The sequence below is a fragment of the Antechinus flavipes genome, chromosome 2, assembly GCF_016432865.1.
Source record: "Antechinus flavipes isolate AdamAnt ecotype Samford, QLD, Australia chromosome 2, AdamAnt_v2, whole genome shotgun sequence".
NCBI classification, from domain to species: Eukaryota; Metazoa; Chordata; class Mammalia; order Dasyuromorphia; family Dasyuridae; genus Antechinus; species Antechinus flavipes.
This window is the reverse complement of record NC_067399.1, coordinates 278,775,496-278,792,626: the sequence shown is the minus strand read 5'-3', so window position 1 is coordinate 278,792,626 and position 17,131 is coordinate 278,775,496.

The window sequence follows — 17,131 nt, the reverse complement described above, 5'->3', positions numbered from 1 at the left end:
TCAGTTGTGAACAGATACACCTCAGAAATCAGCAAAGGCTACAAAATAGGGCTGGATTTATTGTTTTGTTGATTGTCTAGACTTAAGAAAATGATGGAGAAATTACTAATAATTCAGAATAAATGTGTCATGTATACACTCATTTTCCCAAAGATTGAATATTTTATTTTTATTTTTAAATTTTTTTGTAATAATAGCTTTTTATTTTCAAGAAGTATGCAAAGATAGTTCTCAACATTCGCTCTTTTTAAAATTATTATTATATAATAATAATTGATGATAAAAATGAAAGTTGAAAACTATCTTTACATGTAATTGGAAAAATAAAATACTATTAAAAATAAAATAAAATTATTATTATTATAGCTTTTTATTTACAAGACATATGCATGGGTAATTTTTCAGCATTGATAATTGCAAAATCTTTTGTTCCAATTTTCCCCCTCCTTCTTCCCACCTTCTCCCCCAGATGGCAGGTTGACCAATAAATGTAAAATACCAACATTCACTCTTATAAAGCCTTGTGCTGCAAATTTTTTCTCCTTCCCTTCCTCCATCCCATTCCCTAGACAGCAAATAATCCAATATATACCAAACAGGTACAATTCTTCTATACATATTTCCACATTTATAATGCTGCACAAGTAAAATTAGATTAAAAGGGGAAAATGAGAAAGAAATCAAAAAGTAAGCAAACACCAAAAAACAAGTTGAAAATCTATGCTGTGATCCACATTCAGTCCCCATAGTTCTCTCTCTGAATGTAGATGGCTCTCTTCATCACTAGTCTATTTGAATTGTCCTAAATCATCTCATTGTTGAAAAGAGCCACATCCAACAGAATTGATCATTGCATAATTTTGTTGGTGCTGTATACAAAGTTCTCTTTGTTCTACTCACTTCATTTATCATCAGTTCATGTAAGTCTCTGAATCTCTGAAATCATACTCCTGATTGTTTCTTATAGAACAGTAATAGAATTGAATATTTATCAACATACCCGTTTATGTAATATTCTCTCTAAAATGTAATGTTCTCTGTTGAGGTTTTCTTGGGATCTCTGGAAGCAGCCTTCATTTCAGTTCAGTAATCACCACTAGAGTATATAGCCAGGTATTAAAGTCTAAATCCTTTATTATGTCCTTCAAAGTCTTATCTCCTTTCCCGGGACCTGGTTAGCTTTATTAGAGGCCTATCTCTCTCCTTGATTAGGAGAGCTTGAGTTCCTGCCTCCTTCTCTGCCCTCTGAATCTCTCCAAATCCAAAGGTTTGTGCTTCAGCCTCCAGCCACCATAAAGGTGGAAGATGAAATGAATCTGTCCCAGCTTCCAGAGAGCTTTTAGTGCACTTGTCCTTTCTGGCCCTGAGAGCTTCTCCCTTATATCACTAGGAAACCATTATTTGTTGTAGGATTAAATCAATGCTAAACTAGATTTAATCAAATTCCACTTAGTAACTTGTTTCAAGTTCTGGCCCATAACATCTCCTTCTAGGATTAAATACTGAACCATGCTCAATTAAATAACTATTGTCTCTATCAATTCCACTGACATAGTACCTTGTAAGAATCCTTTCTTTCAAGTTCAGAGTTCTGGCCCATAACACATTTATATCCGATATCACTAGAAACATACAAAAGTAAAAAAAAAAAAAAAAAAAAAATCAGGAAGAAATTCCTTCTATGACACAAACATGGTACTGATACACAAACCAAGAAGAGTCAAAACAGAGAAAGAAAATTACAGACTACCCTTCCTAATGAATATTGATGCAAAAATTTTAATTAAATTATTAGCAAAGAGATTACAGCAATTTAACAGCAGGATAATACACTATAACCAAGTGGGATTTATACCAGGAATGCATAGCAGGTTCAATATCAGGAAAACTATTACCATAATCTACCATATCAATAACAAAACCAACAGAAATCATATGATAATCTCAATAGATGCAGAAAAAACTTTGTGACAAAATACAGCATTTACTCCTATTTAAAAACACTAGAGAATAAAGGGATAAAGGGAGCTTACTTTAGAAAAAAAAATAAGCAGTATATATCTAAAACCAATAGTAAACACTATTTGTAATGGAATGAAGCTAGATGCATTCCCAATAAGATCACACATGGAACAAGGATGCCTATTAACACCTCTATTATTCAACATTGTATTAGAAATGTTGGCTTTAGCAATAAGAAAAGAAAAATTAAAGGAATTAAAATAGGCCATGGGGAAATAAGAATATCACTCTTTGCAGATGATATGATGATATACTTAGAGAATCATAGAAAATCATCAAAAAACTTACTGAAAACAACTAACAGCTTTAGCAAAGTTTCAGGTTATAAAATAAACCCACACAAATCATCATCATTTCTACATATTACTGACAAAGCCAAGCAGCAAGGGATATAAAGAAATTCCATTTAAAATAACTCTGGACAAAATAAAATATTTGGATATCTACCTGCCAAGACAAACCCAGAAACTATATGAACACAATTACAAAATACTTCTCATATAAATAAAGTCAGATCTAAACAACTGGAAAAATATCAGTTGTTCATGGGTAGGCGTAATGTTCTTTGTTTGGTTTTCTTGGGGGTCTCCGGGAGCAGCCTTCCTTTCAGTTCAGTAATCACCATAAGAACAGCGAGGGGTTAAAGTCCAAATCCTTTATTATCTCTTTCAAAGTCTTGTCTCCTTTCCTAGGGTGGGTTAGCTTTCTTAAAGGCCTTCTGGAGTCTTGGTCTCAGTGGAGAAATGCAGGAGGAGAGCCTGCCATCAGGAGTCTGACTGAAGGTGGAAATAAATCTGTCTCCTTGGCTCTGAGAACTTCTAGTGTACTTGTCTTCTGTGGCTCTTAGTCCCTGCTCCACATTGAGTATAAACCAATCATTGTATCTCCAGGAAACCATTATTTGTTGTAAGATTAAATCAATCATACTGAACTTAGAGAACTATTAAGCACCATGCTGAACTAGATAACTATTGTCTCATCAATTCCACTTAGTACCTTGTAAGAATCCTTGTTTCAAGTTCAGAGTTCTGGCCCATAACATGTAGGCAGAGCTAATATAATAAAAATGACAATTCTGCCTAAATTGGTCTACTTGTTCAGTGCCATACCAATCAAAATGGCAAAAAAAATTATTTTATAGAACTAGGAAAATAATAATAAAATCCATCTGGAAGAACAAAAGGTCAAGAATATCAAGGGAATTAGTGGGGAAAAAAAATTACAAAGAATGGTGACTTCGCAGTACCAGACCTAAAGCTATATTATGAAGCAACAATCATCTGAATCATTTGCTAAGCTAATAGCTAAGCTAAGAAATAAGAGTGATGGATCAATGGACTAGATCAGATACACATGACACAATAACCAAAGCCTATAGTAATCTAGTATTTGACAAACCCCCAAACTCCAGCTTCTAGGATAAGAGCTCATCATTTAACAAAAATTGCTGGGAATACTGGTAAATAGTATGTCAGGAACCTGTCAGCATAGACCTATATCTCAAACCCAAAGGTCAAAATAGGTACATTATTTGAGCATAAAGGGTGATACCATAAGTAAATTAGGAGAGCAAGGGATAATTTACCTATCAGATTTTTGGAGAAAGGAGAAATTTATGACCAAAGAAGAACCAGAGAATATTATAAAAGGCAAAATAGACGACTTTGATTACATTAAATTAAAAAGGCTTTGCACAACAAAACCAATAGAAACCAGATTAAAAGGGAAGTACAAAACTGGGGAAAAAATTTTACAGCCAGTGTTTCTGACAAAGGTCTCAATTCTAAAATATGTAAAAAACTGTATCAAATTTATGAAAATACAAGTCATTCCCCAATTGATAAATGGTCAAAGGATATGGACAGACAATTTTCAGATGATGAAATTAAATCCATCTATAGTCATATGAAAAAATGTTCTAAATCACTATTGATTAGAGAAATGCAAATTAAAATAACTTTGAGGTACCACCTCATACTTCTCAGATTGACTAAGATGAAAGGAAAAAATAATGATAAATATTGGAGGGGATGTGGGAAAATTGGGACACTAATACATTGTTAGTGGAGTTGTGAAATGATCCAACCATTCCAGGGAGCAATATGGAACTATACCCAAAAGGCTATCAAATTCTACATGCCCTTTGACCCAGCAGTGCCATTACTGGGTCTATATCCCAAGGAAATCATAAAGAAGGAAAGAGGACCCATATATGCAAAAATATGTGTAACAGCTCTTTTTGTCGTAGCAAAGAATTGGAAAATGAGTAGATGCACATCAATTGTGGAATGGCTAAATAAGTTGTGGTATGTGAAGGTAATGGAATATTATTGTTCTATAAAAAATGATGAACAAGCTAATTTTAGAAAGGCCTGGAAAGATTTATAAGAACTGATGTTGAACCAAACAAGCAGAACCAGGAATACATTGTACACAATACATAGTAACAGCAAGAATGTGCAATGATCCACTATGAAAGACTTGATTCTTAACAGTTCAGTGACCGAAAATAATCCTAATAGACTTTGGACAGAAAATGCCATCTGCACCCAGAAAAAGAACTAAGGACACTGAAAGTAAATCAACACATGATTCCCAACATGATTCATAAAGCAATGTATATTAAAAATAAATGAATTTTTAAAATTAAAAAAAATTTGGTGAGGAGTCACAAAGTTTATACAAATCTTAACAATTAGCATTATTCTTAAATAATTCTTAATCTTAGTTCCTTTTTCTTTCTATTTTCAGATATTGTTCTCAAGGTAAACCATGTCCATGTCTCTATTTTCTGCTTAGTTCTGTTCTCTTAGAAGCTACTACTCCTTTTTTAGTAGAAGCAAATGTTCATTTGAAAATTAAGTTCGCAAGGTTAATTCTCAGGACAACATTCGTAATTCAATCATTTTATCAACAGTACAATATTTTCCTAGACATATCTGGCAACAGCATAAAATGGATTAGCAATAACTGGATGTCATAGGTATTTACCTAACTATAAATAATTGTTCTCCTTTACAAAATATGCCCTATATTCAATTTTTAAAAGAAAATGCATAAACTGATGACTAACTTGTTGCTGATAACGAAAAGAGTATTACCAAACTTTTGTGGTTCAGTTCTTTTTCAGGCATGTCCAACTCTCAATGATCCAAATTTGAGGTTTTCTTAACAAAGAAGATGGAATGGTTTGTTTTTTAGTTTACTTTACAGATGAGAAAACTGAGGAAAATGAGGAAAATGGGGTTAAATGACTTGCCGAGGGTCACACAGTTACTAAGTGTATGAGGCCAAATTTGAACTCAAGGAAATTATTCTTCTTGACTCCAGGCCTAATACTGTACACTGCATTACTTAGCTGCTCTATGTTTCCATCTGATAATGTATATAAAGGTCTGATGTAAAGTTACAAGAAGAGGAATAGGGATGTTACATAAAGTGGAAGACCAACATATACAAATTTAAACTTCTATATTTTATTAGACTCTATGAATTAGATTTAAATTAAATTAAAATTCTATTATGAGAATTTTAATTTCTTAGGATGCTGACAAAGATAGAAATAAATTGCTATTAGAGATTTGTTGGAGTCAATTTGTACCTCAGAAATGCAATTACTTAAGAAAATGATAGAGAAAATATTAATAATGTAAAAAAGTTGAAATATTAGCAAATAGGTGACAACCACTATTAAAAAGATTTTAAATTATGACCAGTTTAGGTTTGTACAGGAATACAGTGTTGGTTCAACATAAGATTATAAATATAATAAATCATATTAGTAACATAATAGAAAACTAAATGATTATAGCAATAAATAATGGAAAGGTTTTTGACAAAATACAACTATTTCTATTAAAAACTTTGTAAACCATAAAAATAAATAGTTCCTTAATAGTAAGGAATATAGCAACATAGCAAGTAGTTGAGGAAAAGGATCCATATGTAAAAAATATTTATAATTTTTCTTTCTGTAATATCCCCAAACTGGAACTAAAAGGGTACCTCCCTAGTGGGAAGAACTGATACATGAATGTTTTAAAATATTTCTTTAATGAATAGAAATCTAATTTCTTTCCCACCTATTCCCACTGCATTAAAAAACAGTTATAACCAATTTGCATAGTCAAGCAAAATAAATTCTTTCACTGGGTATGTCCCCCAAAAAGTTTTATTCTTTATCCTGAAATCATTACCTGTCTGCCAAGAAGAAGATAGCATGTTTCATCATCCAACCTCTAGAATCATGGATGATTGGTCATTGTTTTTATAGCTTTCAAAGTTATTTATTTTCAGTGTTGTTGTTGTTATAAATTATTCTACATTTATCTTTTTCCTCGTTTTGTGTTATGGAACACAATGCTATTCCATTACATTTTCATATCACAATTTGTTCATTCATTTCCCAATTGATGGATATTTCCATGATTTCCAATTCCTATTTATTTTGGTTTGTCTGGTGCGGTTTTTGTTTTTTGTTTAGTTTTGTTTTTTGAGGCAACTGGAGTTGTGACTTGCCAGGGAAACACAGCCATTAAGTATCTGAGGTGTCCTGACTCCAGGACTGGTTCTCTATCCATTGAGCCAGCCCACTATGACTCATGTCCAGTTCCTTGCCACCATAAATAGAGCCGCTATAAATGGTATTTTTAAAAAATATAGATAGATATAGACAGATAGATATTTTTCCTCTCTCTTTGATTTCTTTGGGATATAGATTTATCAGTGGAATAGCTGGTTTAAAAGTCATGTACTGTTTCATAACTTTTTATCTGAAATTCCAAACTGTTTTCCAGAATTGTTGAACCCATTCACAGCTCCACTAACAATACATTAATGTGCCTGCTTTCCCACCTCCCAACATTTTTCATTTTTTTTTTGATCATTTTTGCCAATCTGAGAATTGTGCAATGAAACCCCAAGATTGCCTTAATTTTATTTCTCTAATTATTAGAGATTTAGAGCATATTTTCAATATGTCTTAAAAAGTCTGGTTTCTTCCCTTGAGAACTATCTGTTCATATTTTAAGGCCATTTATCAATCAGACTCTTAGCCTTATAAATTTGAATCAATTCTTTGTCTATCTTTGGAAATGAGAAATTTTGTGACAAAGGTTCCCTTTATCAGGGGAACTTGCCACAAGGATTTTCCCCAGTCAATTGTTTCCCTATAAATACTAGATTTTATTGGATTTGTTTGTGTAAAAGCTTTTAGTTTTATGCAAACTAAATCTTTCATATAATGTTCTATGATCTTCTCTATCCCTTGTTTCATCCTGAACTTTTCCTCTTTTCATAGATTATTAGTAATTTTTTTCCATGTTTCTCTAATTTATTTATGATGTAAATTTTAAAATCTAGGTCATGTATCCATTTGCAGCTTTTCTTGGCATAAGGTGTGAGGTATTGGTCTAAATCTAATTTATTCCATAATGCTGTCAAATTTTCCTAGCTGCTTATCAAACAATGAGTCCTAATCCACTGCTAGAGTCTTTGTACTTATCAGTTACTAGGTTATTAAGTTCATTTGCCTCTGCATGTTGTGTACCTAACCTGTTCCACTGATTGATTTCTATTTTTAAACTAGTACCAATTTGTTTTGAGAATTGTTTTGTAGTATAGAGAACTAATACTGTGAAACCCTGTTCATTCTCACTTTTTTCATTATTTCCCTTGATGTTCTTGACCTATTTTTTGTTTCCATATAAATTTTGTTTTTATTATTCTAGTTTTACAAAATAAACTTGAAGTTTTATTGTTATGGTATTAAATAAGTACATTAATTTAGGTAGTATTGTCATTTTTATTATATTGACTCATGCTACTCATGAATAATTAATCTTTCCAATTATTTGTCTGACTTATTTCTGTAAAAAGTTATATTTATATATTTCTAGAGAGTATTTTTGAAAAGGAGATCCAAGTATTTTACATATTCTATACTTATGTTAAATGGAATTTCTCTTGTCTCTTCCTGACAGATTTTATTGGTATCATATAGAAATAGGGCAGCTTGGTGACATAGTGGACACTTATTATAGCTATATGACCCTGATTGCCTCAAAAAAAAGAGGTATTATATAGAAACGCTGATAATTTGTGTAGACTTGTTTTGCATCCTACAGCTCTGCCAACATTATTAATTGTTTCAATTAATTTTTAGTTGATTCTCTTAAGTTTCTTTAACTGCACCAACATATCATCTGCAAAACTAATAATTTTGATTCTTTCTCACCTATGTTTATTTCCTCAATTTCTTATTATATAAATATTGTGTCATAAGAAATAACAAAATGGACAATTTATGAAGAAACTGAGATTTCTATGAGTTGATGTGCTATCATGTGAACAGAAGAACATTTTACAGAATGACAACGTAGAGAAAAACAACTTTGAAAGACTTTAAAACTCTGATTAATGCAATAATAAACTACAAATCCAGATGAATGGAGATGAATCATATCACCCACCTCCTACCTGATGGACTTAAAATACAGAATGAAACACACATATTTAAAGTAGCTAATGTGAAAATTTGCTTGCTGGACGTTTTTGGTGAATATTTTTGTTGTTTTTGTTGTTTTTATTGTTCAATTGAGGGAGGGGAAAAGACAATTAAAAAAAAAAAAAAACACAAACTAAGAAACATTACTCCCTAAAGCCATATTACAAAACAGCAATATCAAAGTCTGATTTTCTATTGAAAGAAGTCATAAATGAAAATTGACCAGTTCTTTTTTTTTTAAAATTATAACTTTTTATTGACAGAACCCATGCCTGGGTAATTTTTTACAACATTATCCCTTGCACTCATTTCTATTCCGACTTTTCCCTTCCCTCCCTTCACCCCCTCCCCCAGATGGCAAGCAGTCCTATATATGTTGAATATGTCACCGTACATCCTAGATACAATATATGTGTTCAGAACTGAACAGTTTTCTTGTTGCACAGGAAGAATTGGATTCAGAAGATAAAAATAACCCGGGAAGAAAAACCAAAATGCAAACAATTTACATTCATCTTCCAGTATTCTTTCTTTGGATGTAGCTGCTTCTGTCCATCGTTGATCAATTGAAACTGAGTTAAATCTTCTTTTTGTCAAAGAAATCCGCTTCCATCAGAATACATCCTCATACAGTATCGTTGTTGAAGTATATAATGATCTCCTGGTTCTGCTCATTTCACTTAGCATCAGTTCATGTAAGTCTCTTCAAGCCTCTCTGTATTCATCCTACTGGTCATTTCTTACAGAACAATAATATTCCATAACATTCATATACCACAATTTACTCAATCATTCTCCAATTGATGGGCATCCATTCATTTTCCAGTTTCTAGCCACTACAAACAGGGCTGCCACAAACATTTTGGCACATACAGGTCCCTTTCCCTTCTTTAAGTTCTCTTTGGGGTATAAGCCCAATAAAAACACTGCTGGATCAAAGGGTATGCACAGATTGATAAATTTTTGGGCATAATTCCAGATTGCTCTCCAGAATGGCTGGATTTGTTCACAACTCCACCAACAATGTATCAGTGTCCCAGTTTTCCCGCATCCCCTCCAACATTCATCATTATTTTTTCCTATCATCTTAGCCAATCTGACAGGTGTGTAGTGGTATTTCAGAGTTGTCTTAATTTGCATTTCTCTGATCAATAGTGATTTGGAACACTCTTTCATATGAGTGGAAATAGTTTCAATTTCATCATCTGAAAATTGAAAATTGATGAGTTCTAATAGAATCAGAGGGCAATATATATATATATATATATCCACCAAGACCCTTTCGAAAGAAGAAAAGAAATTCCCAACAAGTCATAGCCCAAACCCAAAATTTCCAGGTCAAAGAAAAAGTATTACAAGGAGTCCAAAAGAAAGAAGTTAAATATGAAGGAACCACACAGTTTTATCTGAAACAAACGTGAAGTTTGCATACACACACATTTTGTTATATAAACATCAAAATCAACATGGAAACAAGCAGCTTTTGAGAGTAAGGGTAATAATGGGGAGAGAATCGTAGCAAGTAAAAAAACTTCTGAGAAGGGAAGATTAGAGAAGGGAGGGAAAGGAAAGAGAATGGAGGGAAAGAGAAGGGAAGAGAATAGAGTGGAGTGGGAATGAAGGAAAAGAAATGGAAAGGGAAAAGAAGAGAGAGAAGGGAGAAGGGACCAGACTTCAAAGGAGTGTCTATCAATTGTGAAGTGGATGAGCAAATTGCAATATGTTAATATAGTGTTGTGTTATTGTGTCTTAAGAAATGACAAAAAGAGATTATGTCAAAGAATCCTGGGTAGTATGAATTGATAATGTGAACCTAAGAAATAACACTATAAAAGAAAAAAACTATTTGGAAATACTTAAGAACTTTGATCAATGCAATAACGATTGTCTTTATGATGAAACATTTTGGCCACTTCCTAACAGAAGTTAGGGTGCAAAAAGAGACATACATTTTAAAAGGTAGCCATTATATGGATTCATCTTGCTTGACTATATTTATTTGCTTATTTTTCTTTCCTCTTTTTAAAATTAGGGTTAGAGGTTGAAAGGAGAAAAGCACTTAACAATAAAGGTCTTTTTCACATGGGGTTGGTCACTAAATTTTTAATTTACAAAAAACAATAAAGGTCTTTTTCACATGGGGTTGGTCACTAAAATTTTTAATTTACAAAAAAGAATAGAAAGAAATTTAGAAGAAAGCACAGATCAACTTGGAAATACTGCAAGATGCCACTTATCTCTGCCAAAGTTGAGGAACTTAAAGAGAGGAGTGTGTTTTGCTGAAGGAAGGAAGAAAATAAGTACTTATTAAGTGCCTACTATGTGCCCAGTTTTGTACTAAGTATTTTACAAATATCTCATTTAATCTTCATGACAACTCTGGGAGGTAGGTACCAGTATTATTCCCATTTTACAGTTGAGGAAATCAAGACTGACAGAGGTGAAGTGACTTGCTCAGAATCATGTTACTAGGAAGTGTCTAAGGCAGGATTTGAACTCACACCTTCCTTATTTCAGGTCTGGCTCTTTATCAACTGTACCACTTACCCATCTTACCTAAAGAACTATATATCTTTCTTTCTTCCTCCCTTTCTTTCTTTCTTGACTTCCTGCTTTTGTTCCTTCCATCCTTTTTTTTTTTTCTTTAGGTTTAGTGGGGAAAGTAGCAGGAAGAACAAACTATAAATATATGTAATCATAAATTTTTAAATTAAGAAGTATTGCATTAAACATATATTGTATCTAGGATATATTGCAACATATCTAACATATATAGGACTGCTTGCCATCTAGGGGAGGGGGTGGAGTGAGGGAGGGGAAAAATTGGAACAGAAGCGAGTGCAAGGGATAATGTTGTAAAAAAAATTACCCTGGCATGGATTCTGTCAATATAAAGTTATTATAAAATAAAATAAAATGTTTATATAAAAAAAGTATTGCATTAAATTTATTATAAAAAAATTTAAAAACAAGCCATAGGACGTGGAGATTCATGATTTCAAATACAATGTTTTTATAATGTGCTGTATACTTGGAATTTTTTGTTTTGTTTTTAGTATTTTAATTTCAAAATAAAAATTTACAAAGATTTTGGTTTGGGGTTGTTTTTATTTGCTTGTTTGTTTTAAGAGTTAGGACCTATACAAAAACAAGTGTCAGGGAAATAAAATGGCTATTTTAGACCTTCAATTTTTTTCTTTAATGTCCTATGTTCCTTGTCTATGTTTCTGTGTTTTTCACTTTGCTTATTTGCTCAATCTGCTTCACCCTAGATCCTGACATCCATGTTTCCAGACAACCTGACAACCTGGCAATGAATTGCCCTGACTCAATAAACTTTCATTTCCTAATATAGCAACTGAAGCAGAAAAAGAATAATTTGATAGGTTAGGTCCTGACAATTCTTTCTTACTTCCAAGTTAACTGGATTATTAATTTTGATAGTAACCATTAACCCCACCAGAAACCTACTTGGGAGCTTCCTGCTAGAGTCAAGATGACTTAGTTCTTACTGATATTTTTACCAACATAAAGAGGGAATCATGGGCTCAATGATCAAAAGTATATTTTACATCTGAGGACCAGCCCATAGACTCATTAGGGGATTTGTATAATAATGTATAATTATATTTATATATGCAAAATTAATTTTTTCAACCAAAGAATCTTATAGAAGATTATCTTCCAAAGTACAAAATGAGTTGTCATTCATTCTAGCAAACACAGTATCTACTCATCCCATGTGATTTCCTTTCCTTCAGAAGATCAGGCTTTTGCAGAGACAGTGCTAGTCAAGTTAAGAGGCCTGTGGGATCTGGAATGGGTCTGATTTGAACATGGTGGAGCAGCAGAGAGGGATGGCGCCCACTTGCAGAGATACTCTGCCCTGCCCCCATAGCCATGGCTCATTACCACCATTAGGTTTTCATGAACACTCCCCTAAAACATGGGGGCAGATAAAATCTGGGATGTGCAGGGAAAGTAAACATTTGGGTCAGTGGGGCAAGGAGGATTTCTTCAGTCACTGGCAAAGACCCTTCCCTTTCCCTTCCTTTCTTTTGCTTTCCCTTCTCTTCCTTTCCCTTCCTTTCTTCTTTTTTCCTTTCCCTTCCTTTCTTCTTTTTTCCTTTCCCTTCCTTTCTCTTCCCTTCCTTTCCTTTCCTTTCACCTTTGCAAAACCTTATGTTCCAAATTTTTCTCCCTTTCTCTACACCACTCCCCTAGACAGCAAACAATTCAATATAGGTTAATAATGTGCAATTATTTCAAATATATACAAATATAACTTGTAATGCTGCACAAGAATAATCAGATAAAAACAGGGAAAACATGAGGAACAAAACAAACAAACAACAACAAAAGGTTAAAATACTATGCTTTGGTCCACATTCAGTCTTCATAGTTTTCCATATCACCCCATACAGTCTCTCACTTTCCATCACAAGTGTACTGGAATTGTCTTAAATCATCTTACTGTTGAAAAGAGCCAAGTTCATGCTCAAAAAGTTATCAAACTGTGCATACCCTTTGACCCAGCAGTGTTTCTACTGGACTTATATCCCAAAGAGATCTTAAAGAAGGGAAAGGGACCTGTATGTGCCAAAATGTTTGTGGCAGTCCTGTTTGTAGTGGTTAGAAACTGGAAACTGAGTGGATGCCCATCAATTGGAGAATGGTTGAGTAAGTTGTGGTATATGAATATTATGGAATATTATTGTTCTGTAAGAAATGACCAGCAGGATGAATACAGAGAGGACTGGCAAGATTTACACAAACTGATGCCGAGTGAAATGAGCAGGACCAGGAGATCATTATATACTTCAACAACAATACTATATGATAATCATTTCTGATGGACATGGCCCTCTTCAACAATGAGATGAACCAAATCAGTTCCAGTAGAGCAGTAATGAATTGAACCAGCTACACCCAGCAAAAGAACTCTGGGAGATGACTATGAATCATTACAAAGAATTCCCAATCCCTATATTTTTGTCCACCTACATTTTTTATTTCCTTCACAGGCTAATTGTACACTATTTCAGAATCTGATTCTTTTTGTACAGCAAAATAACTGTTAGGACATGTATACTTATATTGTATTTAATTTATACTTTAACATATTTAACATGTATTGGTCAACCTGCCATCTGGGGGAAGGAGGGGAAAAATTGGAATAAAAGGTTTGGCAATTGTCAATGCTGTAAAATTACCCATGCATATAACTTGTAAATAAAAAGCTATAATAGAAAAATTTTTTAATTAAAAAAAGAAAGAAAAAAAGAAAAGAGCCAAGTTCATCACAATTAGTTGATCATCACATAATCTTATTACTGTGTACAATGTTTTCTTGGTTCTGCTCTCTTCACTTAGCATCCATCTTTCCAGGTTTTTTTGAACTCTACTCATCATTTTTTATAGAACAATAATATTCCATTACATTCATATATCATTTATTCAGCCATTCCCCACTTAATGGGCATGCCCTCAATGTCTAGTTCCTTGCCACTACAAAAAGAGATGCTACAAACATTTTTGCACATGCAGGACCTTTTCCATCAGACCGAGTAGTGACATTGCTGGATCCAAGGAAGATAACTTTTCTAAATGTCCCCAAGTGTATGTCCAGAGTGGGATTCTAAAGACCCTATATTTTGAGGGAAGAAAGGGGGTGTTCTTAATGAAGTTTGAGGAAAAGGATCTATCTACAAACCATCCTTATAATCATCACCACAGCTACCTCAAGTGGTCAATCAATCAATCAACAATCATTGATTAAATGTCTGTGTTCTAGGTACTGTGCTTGGTACTGGGGAAATTTTTAAAAAGGAAAGAAGGAAGGAAGGAAGGAAGGAAGGAAGGAAGGAAGGAAGGAAGGAAGGAAGGAAGGAAGGAAGGAAGGAAGGAAGGAAGGAAGGAAAAGGAGGGAAGGAAGAAAAAAGGAGAGAGGGAGGAAAGAAAGGAAAAGGAGGGAGGGAGGGATAGAGGGAAAAGAGGAAATATATGAAAAGAAAGTTTCTACTTGGAAGGACTCCATCAGGGTACATGAGAATAGTAGGATTGAGGGGCAGCTAGGTGACTAGTGGATAAAGCACTAGTACTGGAAGAGGAAGACCTGAGTTCAAATTCAACTTCAGACACATATTAACTGTGTGATCCTGGGCAAGGCACTTATCCTTGCTTGCCTTCAAAAAAGGAGAAAGAAGCTTGTTTTGGATAGTTAATATCTTTTTGAATGTTCATCTAGTTCTGGCTCATCAGTCAGTCAAAAGTCTGTCTCTTCACTATGTTGTTAATGAACTAGAACAAGTTACACAATACATCTACTTATTCAAATAGGAATGAAGATTGGGTTAGCAGAGAATGTTGTACATGTACATAAAGATTGGGCTTCTTGGCCAGTCTCTTTCTTCTGAAAAAGCTGGTAAGTTTAACTTAAATTCTTAGCTAAGTTCTAGAATGTATTTTTTTGAAATTAATTTGTTTTTGTATCCCCTACATTTTCTAATGTGTCTCACTCCCTCTCCTTCCCATAGATCTATCCCTCATATTAAATAATTTTAAGAAAGAAAAATTATTTTAGCAAAACTAATCAACATATCAAAAACTATGCCAATACATCTAATATTCTCACAATTAGATCCCCACTTTTGTAAAAAAAAAGCAATGTGAGGTGCCTTCTCAAATTTCTTTTTTTGGTGGTCAATCTTAATAATATAATATATAATTCTAAGCATGTGGTCTCAATTTTTTTGTTTTTTTCCATTTACATTATTGCAGTCAACATGTATAATTTTGTGTCTTCTTGGATGTACTTGCTTCACTTTGCATCCATTCATGTCAAGAACATATTATTAAAAGGACCTATAACTTCAGTGGTAAAAGCAGAAAACTCTTGGGGAGGTAATTTCCTGCAGTAATGCAGATTGTCACTATTCTGAAACTTTGAATCTTAAAAAATAGTCACAAATAATTTTGGGGATTATTGAAGGCATGGTGTCTGAGCAATAATGACTAAAAATGAGTATAGTTTCATTTTTAAAAACAGGTTATGACCTTCTTAGAGCTAGATTGTTAGCTGTGGAACTTCTGAGTTAAAAGGCATGGAGATAGATTGGTTATTTCTTCATAAAACTCTAAATCACTTTCCAAAATGATTGGGCTGATTCACAGCCCCACTCATACTCATATCAATATACTCATTACAATTCCTCCAACATTGACTATTCCCACCTTCTATCTTCTTTGACAATTTGATTAACATGAGGTAAAACCTTGGAGTTACTTTGATTGTATTTCTCTTCATAGTTATTTGCAGGATTCTTTTATATGGTTGTTAATAATTTGCAATTTTTTCTTTTGAGAACCATTCATTCCTATTTTCTGCTGTTAATTTATTAAGAAATATGAAAGGCTATCTATCTGCGAAAAAGATAGAACAGTTCTTTTGATAGTAGTAAAGGAGAGATACCTGTTGACTGAAGGAATGGCTAAGCAAGTTCTGTTTATATGAATGTGCTATTGTGCAAGAAATGATGAACATAATAACTACAGAGAGCATGGGAAGAATTTTATGAAATAATGTAATGTAAATTTAAAAGAACCAAAAAAATATTAAGAATGATTTTTTTTGTTTTTGTTGACATGATCCCATGACAAGAAGAATCTGACAAGACTGAAACAACTAAACAACAAATGTATTACAAAACAAAAAATATTGTTGAGATGAGATAGGTGAGCAACTTTGTTTAAATGAGAAAGCACCAGTAGATGGAGCCATCACCTTGCATTTAACAAAATGGTCTTTTCTAATAGACTAGTTTATTTTCATCAAGAAATTTCTAAATAAATAAAAGCATATGCTTATTATTGGGCCACAAGCTTCCTAAAACAGTAAGGGGGAGAAAAGAGTTTTCCATCCAAATGCTATCCAAAGAAGGATCTTGCAAACTGAAAATATTTACTGTATTTTTCATCTCAAGTAATCTTTTCTTCAAAAAGATTTGGTTGCCCTTTTAATTTCTCTGTTTTGTATTGATATTCCTATCATTCTATCAGTCACCAAAGGCCAAGATTTCCGAGTCATATTTAGCTATTTCTTCTTGCTCAACTCTTATATGCAGTATGAAATCTTGTATAAAAGTCTCCTTTTTGATTTCTCTTTTAAAAAATTGAGATATTATTTCTTCTAAATTTCATTTTTCTCCAGACTAAATTGCTATGTCTCATCTCCACAAGACCTTCTTTATCATGTAATTAAAAACCTCTTCATTCTGGAAACTCAATTTACTCTGGGATCAGGACTCTGGGATTATTCACACTGGAAGTACCATCCATCCCATTGTTCTCTTTTTGTAACTTAACTGGTTCTTTCAGTGAAAGCAGGGGGCCTAAACCAACCATGAATTCATTTCTGTCCAAGCTGTGCTACTGACTCATCTTCATGGGACTTTAATCTACAAAGTCGTCATTGGATGTCTTCACCACTTCCTTCCCTCACTGCTTTCAGCTAGCTCCCTTCCTTCCCATTAGAGTAAAAATTTCTTGTATTTGTATTACCATCACTTAGCATAATATCTAGAAGATTTAAGAGTTCAATAAATA